The sequence below is a fragment of the Peromyscus leucopus genome, chromosome 2 (genome assembly GCF_004664715.2).
Source record: "Peromyscus leucopus breed LL Stock chromosome 2, UCI_PerLeu_2.1, whole genome shotgun sequence".
In the NCBI taxonomy this organism is placed as follows: domain Eukaryota; kingdom Metazoa; phylum Chordata; class Mammalia; order Rodentia; family Cricetidae; genus Peromyscus; species Peromyscus leucopus.
The window spans coordinates 58,415,939-58,429,639 of record NC_051064.1 but is presented as its reverse complement, the minus strand read 5'-3'; the positions used below and the strand labels follow the sequence as shown (position 1 = coordinate 58,429,639).

At 42.9% G+C, this 13,701-nt stretch overlaps 1 long non-coding RNA gene across 1 annotated transcript; it reads right to left on the bottom strand.

Moving 5' to 3' along the window:
• Positions 1-10,725: 10,725 nt before the first annotated feature.
• On the bottom strand, positions 10,726-13,356 carry LOC119087338. The gene is made up of 3 exons (XR_005090745.1): positions 13,101-13,356; positions 12,697-12,891; positions 10,726-10,828 (listed from the first exon to the last, which is right to left on the bottom strand). It is a non-coding gene; the product is annotated as an uncharacterized LOC119087338 (long non-coding RNA).
• Between the last annotated feature and the right edge of the window lie 345 nt (positions 13,357-13,701).

Below are 13,701 nucleotides of genomic sequence, written 5' to 3'. Positions count from 1 at the left end.
AGTAGGAAGGAAAATGGGTCCCCAAAAATCCGGCGATCAACTGCACCGGCTCTAAAGCACTTACTTATTTCCTACTACATGTGGAGAGATAAGCCTTTGTTTTAAACCTTAGAACACTTTACTTCTGCTCATGTGACTATTCTGATACAGAATTTTCTATCTTGTTTTCTCACCTTCGGAATATTATTGATTTATGCCCTTGTGAGAGGCTGCTAACTCTTGGTGCTCCTAACTGGATAATGTACCTCACAATTTAGTGGCTGGGAATCCTAGGCACATGTTATTGTCCGTAAGACTGTGGATAGGCACAGTGGCTTCTCTGGTCTAGGCCAATGTAAGCAGTCTCAGCTAAGCTCTGACATGAGCATGCTGTCAGGGCCAGTCAGTACCTCTAGGTAGTTTTCATCCTCCAGCAAGCCAGCCTGGGCTTGCTACCATGGCAGTGCAGAGATCCAAGAGAAAGAGAGAAAGTGTGTAAGACTGCTTGACTGTTAGGCTTAGAGTTAGCACATTATTAGGCTCACTTCTGCCCTACCCCCCTGGTTTGTGCAGGAACTGAGCAGAGACAAAAATCAAAGCATAGAAATTATTATCACATACACACACACACACATATGTATATGTATATGATACATGGTTCCTAGCTTCCTTTTCATCCTCAAAGCAAGCTACAGCAACTAGCATTATCTTTCCTGAAGCTGGACATAGAAACTACCCCTGTCTCCAACACACACACACACACACACACACACACACACACACACACACACACCTTTCAATCATAGAGGCAGTGGACATAAAGAAACTTACCCATCCTGTTCGACGTAATACCTGAACTTGAGAAAGGGTCCTAGTCTAGACTCTCCAGGGATGCTGCAGAATCAGACTGGCAGCCTTGCTACACTTCTCTACCCAGGCTAGGCTCTCTAGAACATATCTTCTTGTCCAGTCATGTCTTACGTGGTTATCCATGTTTCAATCATGCTTATGTGATGAAGTCTTCATGAGGATGGAACACTTCTGGGTAGCTGAACACATGGAGGCTTCTCAAAGGGGATGCTCCTTCCAAGGCATGGATGCTCTGTGCCTCTCCCTCACAGCTGGTCCTATGCAACTCTTCATTCACAGCTTTTGGAATACCCCTCGTAATCTGCTAGTAAGTATGTCTAGGGTTTTTCTTGAGATCTGTGAGCCGTTCAAGCAATCTAATTGAATCAATTGGTCAGAAGCATAAGTATAAACAAGCTGGACTTGAGACTCACATCCGAAGGATGTTCTTTAACACATTTGAAGCTTGAAGGAGGTTTTACAGACATTGACCCCAGGCCCATATATTTGAGAACACAGAGACTTAGCCTTATCAAGTTGAGTGGACATCGCAGGCTGGGTTTTACTCTATTCAGCTTCTAAACTGAGGTATTTCTGATCAAAGCTCAAAATGACTTTTATCTTGCCAATCTCTTGTGTCTTTTTCGAATTATTTGCTTAAGTTATTTGCTTATCAAATTCAGCAACTCTATCATATATGTAGACATATATCATGACATATATGTGTGTGTGATATCATATATGCTAGTTTGTAAGGCTTTTCTTATTTGTTTTGTTAAATGATTTATTTATATTATCATCATTCCCCTTACTTTTAACTTAATTTTTTTATGTTTTGGGAATTTTAGCATGCAAAATATTGCATACACCATTTCTACCCTTCTTTCTCTCACCTCCAACTCCTCCATCTCACCACCACCTCCCTCTCAAATTCATGATCTCTTCTTCTTTAATTATTACACACACACACACACACACACACACACACACACGCTCATATCAACCCATTGAGTCCATTTATATATGTACATGCCTTTTAGGACTGACCCCTTGGGATAATCTATCAGGGAGTTTGTCTCTGAGAAAACTGATTCTCCTTCTCTCAGTACCCATGTAGCTCTTGATCTAAGGGTAGAGCCTTATGAAATTCTCCCACTCATATTGGGATGCTAACTGGTGTTGTTATGTGGAAATTGTTTAAGCAACCATAGTGTAGAGATGGTGGGTACAGCTTCCCTGTTTTTGTGGGGCCCTGACCCATATGACTCACAAAAGATGAGGTCAATTAGAAATATATATCTGCATAAAGAGGTCAGGAGATGGGGCTGAAAAGATGGCCGGGGTTAAGAGTATGTACTGTGCTGTTCTTACAGAGAAGCCCAATTTGGTCCCCAGAATCCACACCCAGCCTCGCACAACCACCTGTAACTTCAGCGACTGCCTCGATGCCACCTGCGCTCACATGTTTATATGCATATGTGGAGACACATATGTAAACGTGTAATTAAGAAGAAAATCCTTTTTTAAAGACCAACTTTTTAAAAAACAAAATAGGAGAAACTGGGTCAGCATTGATTTTTTTTCCCTACTCCATCTTTTAAAATAAAAGAATTGGTAAAATCACATTGCAAAGTGATTCTTCTGATCTTCATTTCCTTTATCTCTGACACCCTGTTGTACATCACCTCCATTCTGCCTGAAATACATCCTTTTGAGTCTTCTTGGAACAAAACGTTTGTGGTACTTTGGATTAGATGTCCCCCAGTAATCTTAGGCATTTAAATACTTGGTCGCCAGATGGTGGAAGTGTCTGGGAAGGAGGAGGTGTGGCCTTGTTGGAAGAAATGTGTCCTTAGGGTTGGCTTAAGGTTTCAGACTCCTCCTGTCATCCCCAGTGTTCTCTCTGCCTTCCTCTCGGCTGGGGATGTGAGCTCTCAGCTGCTCCCACAGCCACGCCTTTGCTCTGCCATCATGGACTCTAATTCTCAGGAACAATAAGTCCAAAATGAACCCTCTTTCTACAAATAGCTTGGTCAAGATGTTTATCATAACCATAGAAACGTAACAAATATGTCATCTTAGCTTTGGTTTGATATAAATATTTTTCTTTCAATGTCACTGTTAGATAATGTTTTCACTGGACACAGAATGTTGGGTGGATTGTTTGTTTTCAGCAACTGGAATAGTGAAGTGCTCTGCCTTCCACTGTTGTGACATGAAATCAGACAGCAGTCTAATAGTTACTCCTTTGTAGGCAGCCTGGCCCACTTTCCCAGCTGGTTTTGTTTGTTCGTTTGATTGGATGTGCTTATGTTTCTGATTTTTAATAAACTTTATTATTTATTTATTTGTTTGTTTATTTATTGAGGCAGAGTCTCATGTTTATGTTTCTATTTATTTATTTATTTATTTATTTATTTATTTATTTATTTATTTATTGAAGCAGAGTCTCTTGCAGCCCAGGCTGGCCTTAAACTCAATATGTAGCCAAAGGTGACCTTGAACTTATCATCCTTCTGCTTCTAACTTCCAAGCGCTGGGCTCACAGACATGTGTCACCACTCACAGTTTGTACAGTGATCAGACCTGGGAATCAAACTCAGGACTTCGTACACACTAAGCAAGCACTCTATCACCTGAGTCATCTCCCCAGCCCTTGGCTTCACTCTTTGAAGCATTTTTTTTTTTTTTTTGGTCTGTAGCCAAAATGACTTGAAATTACATGGAATTATTTGCCATGTGTCCCCTGCTCCTACCCATACACGACTCCCATCACTATCCATGTCCCACACAGTTACAGTTTGTTACAAACAGTGAACCTGCATGGAAACCCAGTCACATCAGTTTACATTTGGTCCATTCTCAGTGTTGTAGAACATGGTTCTCCAAACAAAACAGCCACTGTTCACACCAGATCAGCTATGCCTGCTTGCAAAGACTGTAGCCCATGGTCCATTAGCTGTGCATATTTCTTTAGAGAAGTAATTGGGGAGGACCATTGGATTCTTACCTGAGAGTCCAACCACTCCTCCCAGCATGTAAGCAATTCTGCCTTAATTGGACATGGCCTCTGGGTACTCAAGTGTATAGATTAGGGAGATTAACTACAGGGATCTCCATCTGTATGACTATGGCGAATCTATCATTCCTTCTGAGTGAAGACTTTACAGGGTGGCCGCCTTGGGGTCTCCCACACTCCTGTAATCCCTCACTTGTTCTCTGTAAGTAAGCCTGATGAATTCATTGGTTTCCCAGGGTGCACTGTGGTGGAATGGTACTTTGGTTTATCACTGGGACCTTATGAAGAAGGGTATACATTGTTTATATATTTATTATATATCTCTCCAAGGAAGGAATTGTCACAATATTTGTACATTCCATGGACTTTAACAAATGTACAAGCCTATGTATCCCACAATGTAGTATCCTACATAATAGTTTCACTGTCAAAACTCCAATCACAAAGAATTCCTTATACATGGTATTCTTATTGTTTATAACTTAAGACTTTACATTTAAGTCCTTGAGCTGTCTTAAATTAGTGCATATATAAAATGTGAGGAATAATCAAAGTTTTTTTCTATATCCGATATGATTTACTGACTGCACTTTTCCGCCATTGAACTACAGTGGCGCCTTTCTCAAATATTATTAATAGGGCTACAGAGATGTCTCGTGGACACGTACTTGTGACACAAGCACCAAGGGCAAAGTTCAAATCACCAGTACCTACACAAGTACGGGGTAGGCCACCCCACAGTCCCGGAGCTCAGTAAGTGGAGACGGCGCTTCAGCAGAATAAGCTGGCTAGCTAGACGAGCTGAATCGAGGAGTTCAGGGTTCGAGTGAGAGACCCTGCCTCAATAGATAATAAGGTGGAGGACACCACTGACCTCTACACACACACAAGCATGTACATGGACACATGGACACAAAAACACACATGAATTTGAAAATGAATACACACAAAAAAATCTTATATATGTGTGGATCTATTTCTGAACTTTCTTTTCTACTTAGTTATTTGTGTTTCTTAATGTCATGGTTCTTGATTTCCATACTTTATGGTAACTCTTAAAATCAGGTAAAATAAGCTCTCCAACTTTGTCTTGCCTATTCTAAAATATTTACAATGATATGTAAGTTTTAGTGAAAGTTTTTCCAACTCCTTTCAAAAATATTTATCATTTATTATTTTTAATTCTTTGTCTTTGCCCACATGAATGTAGATGCCCACAGAGGCTCTGGACTGGAGCTAGAGTTACAGGTAGTTGTGAGTCACCTGGCTTGGTTGCCAAAAATTGAACTAGGATCCTCTGGAGGTGAAGTACATGCCCTTAACCACTGAGCCATCTCTCTAGCCCTGTCAATACCTGTTAATAAAGGTTATCTAAGAGCTCTATTAGAATTGCACTTGGTAAATCAATCTGGCAAGGACTGTTATCTTTACAGTATTGAATCTGATCCTCCAAGAACATGGTATATTCAGTTCTTTAATTTTTTTCTCAACAATGTTTGGAGTTTCTATTAACAGGAGACTTTTATGACAATGTGTAAAATTTATCCTTACATAAGTTTTTAACCTAGAGATTAAATTTGAAAGTGAGATATATTTTTATATTTTCTTTCCTAACAGTTTCCATGATGTTTTAATTTCAATTGTTGCATATTTCAAATTTATGCAAGTTCTATATGGGTCTTTTTCAAATATATTTGTTTTTCTATTAAAACTCTTGGGTATATTTTTCAATTTGATTATTTCTACTGTGTATTGTTTTACACTATCAGTTTTTTAAAATCAAAAACTCCTCATTTTCCTTAGGTTCTTTGAGATCTAATCCAAAGATTAGGCTTTATATGCAGGCTTCACATTATTTTTACCATCAGGACAACTGCTAGTCTATAATGACTGTAAATTAGGGTATTGAGCCAGGCGGTGGTGGTGCACACCTTTAGTTCCAACACTCAGGAGGCAGAGGCAGGCAGATCTCTATGAGTTTGAGGCCAGCCTGGTCTACAGAGTGAGTTCCAGGACATCCAGGACTACACAGTGAAGCCCTGTCTCAGAAAAACCAAAAACAATAACAACAAAAAATTAGGATGTTGACTTATTTTTATTCACTTATTGTTTGAGCTATGCAGATAGTATGAATATGGGCATTGAAATATGTGAGAAGAAGATTTACACCTTTAATTCCAGCACCCAGGAGGCAGAAGCAGGTGGTTCTCTATGAGTTTCAAGGCTAGCCTGATCTACATAGTGCATTCTAGGCCAGCCCAGTCTACACAATGACACCCTGTCTTAAAAGAAAGAAAGGAAGGGAGGGAGGGAGGAGGGGAGGGAGGGGGAGGGAGAGAAGGGACGGGAGGGGAGGGGGAAGGGGGAGAGGGGAGGGAGGGGAGGGAAGAGAAGGGAGGAGAGGGAAGGGAAGGGAAGGGAAGGGAAGGGAAGGGAAGGGAAGGGAAGAAGGAAAAAAATTTTAAAGAGAGGTGGCTCAGCAGGGAAAGGCTCCTACCAAAGAGCATGATGGCCTGAGTTTAATCCCTAGGACCCATATAATAGAAGGAAAGAATTAAGTATGGTGGGTCATCCTCTGGCCTCTGACCTTCACACACCTGCCTCTGTAGTCTACATATAGTAGACTTTCCTATACTATCCTGCTGTGTGAACCCTGTTGCTTCTACCTGGCTGCCCAAGAAATGTCTCCTGTGAGATGTTTCTTCTCACTTCCTTAGCAATGAAGCTTAGCATGCTCAAGAACACTGCTCAAACAGCCCCCATTCCAGCATGAGACCTGCAGACCCTGAGCATATCTGGTCACAGTGATGAGAAATACTCTGTCTGTTTTTCACTGTGTCTCTGACCCTGCCTTGAACTCCTAGCTATCCAGAATAAAAGCTTCACACAACGCCAGTCAAGGGCTCCGGACCAGCACTGCCTTGATTCCCCTGATTCTGTTGATCCTTGAATTCAACTTCAGTTCCTGGCACCAGTCACTGGAGAGTGGAGATATGCCATGACATGCTCTCTCTCTCTCTCTCTCTCTCTCTCTCTCTCTCTCTCTCTCTCTCTCTCCTCTCTCTCTCTCTCTCTCTCTCTCTCTCTCTCTCTCTCTCTCTCTCTCTCTCTGTGTGTGTCTTGTACACACACAGAGATACATACACACAGATATACACAAACAAAAACTAAATAAAGTGTTTTAAAAACTCAAAATCTATGCCAGTCTGTGGCTTCAGATTCTCAGCAATTCCATTATCTTGTCACTTTTTACCCAACCCCTAGGTCCTGGAAACTCCGGGGGTTCGTGGGGTTAGTGGTTATTTCTGGTGCATTCTTTTACTGGGGGTGTAGACCCTTTGGGTTTCAGCTCTGGGAGGGAGGGGTATCCAGAGGCCCTGGACAGTCCCTGAACTTTCAGTGATTTTTGTTTGTGGTTTGGGGGTTTTGTTGTCGTCGTCCTCCTTCTTCTTCATTTAACCTTTTCATGAGTGGGTCAATCTACTAACCAGGAACAAAATCTCTTCCATGCAACCTCTCCCACCACACAGACAAATTCAAAATCACTAGCAGTTTCTCGGTTAGAGCAGAACACTGTTGGAACTGCTCTAGGAATCCAAGTGGATTGAAACAAAGCTATTTTGCCAATAGAGCACCAGAGAAATTCTGCTTCTGGCATTGTCTCTCTACTTCTCTAACATTAGAAATATGCTCACAGGCTGTCTACCCCCGCCCCCGTCTTTCAAGCTGGCTCCCCAAATGCTTGGGTTACTTTAGGAAAATGTTTTGTTTTATTTTGTTTTGTGTTTTGTATTGTTTTGTTTTCACTTAGGCCTTTCTTATGAATGTCTCATTTTAAATACATTGTTGTTAAAATAATGTGACCAACAGATGTTTCTTTTTTAATTTATGGGAAGTAATTTCTTTTTATGTTTATGATTGATTTCATAATTGTTTTGTTCCAAAAACAAAAGTGAACTTTGTTTTTTGTGCATGTAAATTTGTGGGTGTAGGGTGTGTGTGTGTGTGTGTGTGTGTGTGTGTGTGTGTGTGTGTGTGTTTAATACTGATAGCTAATCCTTGCTTGTTTTTTGGCTGTTTGGTTTGCCAAATAGAGAAGCTATTAAGCTGACCCTACCCCCTGCTGCTTTCCCTGTGTCCTTGGAAACAGGCCCTTTGGTCTTCACCATCCTCCTTTGGGAAGTAAAGTGGGGTACGGACCTCCCATACCCTCTGAGCTGGGCCTCAGGCCTGGCAGGTTGCTGCTCTGCTTTTGGAAACCCCCAGATCAGGCGTGTCCGCTGACCGCTGGACATTCACCTGTCTCGGTCTCTCTCTGGACACATGGCTCATGGGCAAGCTCCTGCCTTAAGTCTGTACCTAAGCTATCCTTTTCATCTTCTGTAATGTCAGTTCCTCCCAGTCTGGCCCAGCCCCCCTCTGACCATTGTGTAGGCAGGAATCACAGGCCTACACCCAGCCTAAATTCTGGGTGTGTGCTTTGTGCCAACTCACCTCCATAATGTTCATGTCTTTCTGCTTCTCAAATATACTGCTGCTCTCTGTCCATCTAGAATCCTGGTTAGAATCTTCACACTGATGCCTGTTTGTTATCTGTCACTCTTGCTTTGTCTATTGCCTGCTGGATTGTATGACTCGTCTCCCTTCAATACTGGCCCTTTTCTTCTTACCTTTCTGCCCCATCCAAGTTGTATTGTTCCTCACAGAGCCAGGTTTTTCTCCTGGTCAATCAGAAAGGTACTCCTGTGGTCAAAACAAATTGAAGGTTTTCAACAGAGACTGCCACTATTCCTCCCTCTGGCTCAAATTCCCCTTTAATCACATGTTCTGGAAAGCACAAAGACAAAGAACAGACCAGAAGGCAGTTAGGTGCATGCCCATGTGGCCTCTTGGTTGGAAACCTGCACAAGTTTAATTTTACACACACACACACACACACACACACACACACACACACACACACACACACACACGCAGTTTGCATGCACATTCACAACTCTACATTCACACAGTAGCTTTCCACATTTGCTGACAGGATTCAGCAGAAACACAGCAGAGCTGCAGAAACATGTTCAACTTGATGACTTGAGCAATTAAAAAACCAAAGAAGAGTAAATAACTACCAGAATGCAGTCTGAGTGCTTGGACACACCTTCTCACATGGACCCAAAGAGCAGAGCCATCTTCTGTTTCCAAGTACTTATGGGACATGTACAAAGGGAATCACAAATTAACAAACCCTAGGAAAGCCTCCAAAGCAGAGGCTAATCCTCTGTCCCTGGGGAGTTTCAAATTGGGTATGGGTAACAAATATTTGGAAACAAACAAACAAACAAACAGCATAGTTAAAAGAAAAATGATTGCAGTAACTAAAGCATTTGGAGAAATCAGCTTAAATGAGAAGAAAGTGCGAGTGATCGTCTCAATTTTAGACGAGTCAGAATCAGAATTTATTTGTGTCGTAGTTACCGAATACTTTTTATATGAATCCCTCCCATACCTGTTAGCATTAATGCTACAATTCTGGCACAGAAACCCACAGCAACTTTGAAGCTGTCTGTGTGATGGGGTAGGGGAGGGGAACCTGGTAGGCAAGGTGATAAAACAGTGAGCATTGCAGGGGACTGGGTGCACCAATGGTTCAATACTGAAGCTAGTTAGAGGTGATCAGTATCCTCATTTTCACAGCCAAGTCCGGCACGCCCTAGCCTTGCATGCTTAATAGGAAAGATCTCACGTCCGTCTAGGTAGTATCTGGCCACAAACCAGCCTCTCGGCTGGAAAGAGAGGTCCACTGCCTACTGGTGGAAATGGGAACCCCCATGGAATAGCAGGACACTTAATCTTGATTGTCAACTTCAGCTATCTGCAGTCAACTGAGCAACACTCCTCTGGGCAGACTGGTTAGGGCTTTTCTAGAAAGGCTCAGCTGAGGGGTGAGACCCTCCCTCAGAGTCAGCAGCACCTTCTGTCAGGTGGCCAGACAGAGAAAGGAAAGCCCCTCAGACTCTCTGCCTTCGCTCCTTGCTGGTGAGTGCATTTAACCTACTTCTGCAGCAGCCACCCTTTATTCCGACTCTAGCTTCTGGCTCTAAAGGTGGATTGAAGACCAGTGACTGACTCTCCAGGAACGTTCCAGGTCTTCAGCACCAGACTGCGACTGACTGCTAAGGCATCGAATCAAAGGATGTCCACCTAATGTCCACTGGTCTGACTTTGTGGACTGGGCGGCTACCAGGTTCCCGGGCACTTCAGCGTGCAGATAGTCATTGCTGCACTACCCAGCCACTATCATGTAAGCCGTTCTAGTAAAACCCCCTTTTACTACACACATCCATGCACATACACGGATTCTATTCCCCTAGAGAACCTGCCTGATCCCTTTATTGCCTCACATGGTAACTCCAGCTAGAGGATGAACAACTTTCTGCCTTGTCAGTCATTTCTCTTGTACTACCATTCCCAACCGAAGTCCCAGTTTCTAAGCCAAAGCAATGGGATCCGTGTAGCCATGATGGCGCAGCCAGCTTCGCATTCTCAGTAGACCTGATTTTGGCATTCTTCAGAGTGCCAGGTGGGGCAGTAAGGATGCGTCACATCTCAGTGGCAGCAGTTTCAGCTTTGTCTTATTAAATGACATTGTGCTGAGATCCGACATCTGTCACTAATTTGATATGTGACCCTTCCCTGGATGTTTTCTCTATTTTTAGAAGGGAGAAGTGGGAAGAATAGAGAAGGCTTAAGCTGCCTTTTACAATATTTATTTTATTTCATGTGTTTACATGAAATGTATGTCTGTGCACATCATGTGTGCAAGTATCCGTGGGGCCAGAAGAGATCCCCTGGAGCTGGGGTTGTAGTCAATTGTGAGCCGCCTGATGTGGGTGCTGGGAACCAGACCTGGGTCCTCTGCAATAGCAGTGTGTTCTCTTAATCACTGAGCTGTGTGCGGCTGCCTTCTGAAGTCCACATCCACACCATCTGTCATCCAGAGAGGAGGACCATTGATTTCTGAAGCATCAGTATTGTCAAGAGTCTTTGAATTACAAAGAACCCAGCTCAAAGGGATATAAACAAAATTTATAATTTAAAATTAAAAAATTTAATATTGGTCATCATAACAAAAATTAACAAGGCCAGATGATTTTACGAGCTTCCTCACACACACACCCCTTCATCTCTCATCTCAGCCTCTTCTGAGTTAGCCTTATTCTCTGCTCCAAACATCTTTTTGCACGCCTCACGAGATGGGAGAAGATAGCCAAGTTGCCTCAGGCTTGTTCTAGCTGGTGAACCCAGAGGTAGAGAATCTCTCTCTTTTTTTTTTTTTTCCTAAAAATGTGTTTTAATTTTTTTATGTTTATTTGTATGTATCTGTGTTAAAGTGTCTCATGTGTGTGCATGTTCCCACAGAGGCCAGAAGAGAGTGTTAGATCCTCTGAGCTGGTATATAAGGTATTATTATAATATATAATGTATACCTGGTATATAATATATATATATATATATATATATATAAATATATATATATATATACTGCCTGATGCGGATACTGAGAACCCAACTCAAGTCCTCTGGAAGAACAGGAAGCCTCTTAACCACTTGGAGAACTCTCCAGCACTTTTCATTAATTTTTAAAATCCCAGGAACAGATAGATTGGCCCAGCAAGGACAGGGTGTCCATCTTTTGCTATAAGGTGACTCCATAGAGAAGCTAATAATCTCTCGAATAGGGTAAATTATTGCTGGTTGTGGCTGGTATTTGACACTTCTGGTCACTAAGTCCAGAAACATCCATCATCCTGTGACAACAGTCACCAAAATATGAAAACAGTCCCTCATTTCCAATGCCAGGTGAGGAGAGTGCCACACTGCCTCATGCTGAAAACTACCACTGAATCCAGGCGGTTGAGGCAATGTGACTGGCTGAGCCCCAGGTGTCTGCTTTCTCTCGGTGGAGACAGGACCGCTGGGGTGTTGTGTTTGGTAACTTCCCAGACCCAATGGCACCAGTGGCTGAGGAGGAATTAACCAAAGTTGTTCCCAAAGGAACTGTCACAGGGTTCCTATTACAGAAAGGACCTCTAGAGACAAAGACTGACAGCTGCTGATTGCAACCACTCTTGGGGGTAGGGAGTGCTCCCAAGAGGAAAAGACTTCTCTTCTCTCCCCCTAAATCACCTTCCTTGTCCCAGTAACTAATCCTAGTGTCCAGATAAAAACCTCTGGTTTTTTTTTTTTTTTTGTTTTTGTTTTTTTTTTTACCTTTCATGTACTCCTTGCTCTACAATCTCCAAGACTATCAGGTGGTTCATTATCTGTGGGACTCAGCCCTTGGACTCAGCTTAGAAACTTGCTAGACCAAGCTAAAGCCAGAAGGCAATATGTATGGGCACACCATATCTGGAGCGAATGAACCTATCAGACTAGGCCTTGTGGATTTCTAGGAAAGAGCTGAGAAGCCAGCAGCCTAGCCAACTTTGGATTCTGAGAAAAAGAAGAAGGTAAGAATGCTATTGCAGAGCTCCAGCATCTTCGTGGGGCCAGGGCTGAGCTATGCTCAGGAGTCATACAGCCATAGAAGCATCTCCCATGTGCCAAGTGCCAGGGCTGGGATAGCTTCCTAGGAGAGATTTCAGAGCATCTCTGTGAGATGAGCATCCTGCTTAGGTGGGAGCAGCCCATGTCACCACCTCCTGAGTCGTCCTATCCAACCCTCAAGAACTGTACATGTCCTCTCCCTCCAGCCCTAGAATGTAACCTCGAGCCCTCATTGAGACAGGTAGTTTCCAAAGGAATTTAGCTCTGATGCTAAAGGAATTAGAAGAAACTACCAGAGGCTCACCGACTTTGTAGAATGAGTGTCTGAACTTCTAGAATGTTCTGTCCTGAATCCTGTGTTAGAGTTCCATTTATCCCTCATAGATGAGTTCTTCCCTCCTGCTTCCAACAAAAAGGCAGTGTGGAGGCAGGCTCCCTGGGTGTACTTTTCTCTTTCTTCCTTGGTCTTCAAGAGCACAGGAGGGGAAGGAAAGGCAATGCCCCTGCAGAGGTAGGACCAAATAAATCAAAGAACTCATCCATTCATCTCTTCTCCCTCCCTCCCTCCAGCATCCACAGATCTCCCTTTCTCCCATCTCTCTTTTGTTAGTGAGGCAAATGTCACATACACTTAATTGTCCTGCTGTTGTAACTCCAACATAGGCAACCACCTCCTCACTCACTCATCAAAAGAAATGACAGTCTTACTCACCCCAAACACTAAAGTCACCTAAGTTGTTGAAAAAAATTTAATGGTTCCAGAAGAGTTTTTATATGTAAGACTTCTCTCCAAGTGTCATCTAGGTCAGCCCGTTTTTCCTTCCTTCACAAAGGATTCTGAACACTGTAAATAAAGCATTGAAGTTGGCCTCCCTTTACCCTCCCACTACCCAGGGCTCCATTGTGAAAGCTCTGGGAGTCAGGCAGATGAGTGGATCATCCTGGCAGGTCAGGAGAGAAGAGCCAGTAGGGAGACTGTCCTGTTGTGTCTACCATGAAGCAAGAGATCAGTCTTGACTCTTCTCCCCTCTGCCTAGCTCTAAGCACTGTTGCTCCTCACAAATGTGTTCTAGGCCATCCCTCTTTGTCTTAAACCTCCCTTGAACAATCAAATGCTTTCCTGCCTTCTACCAGCATGGACATGCTAATGACTCCCAAGTCTCTGTCTCCCTCCCTAGGATTTCAGCCTCCTAAGTATTTCTTTCCAATGTATGAACTACTTTTTATGGGTCTAGAGCCTGAGAGGGACCTGTGGTCACTGACAAAGCTTTCTTGAAGGCAGCAAAATTATAATTTTATAAGTGGGTTTCTGA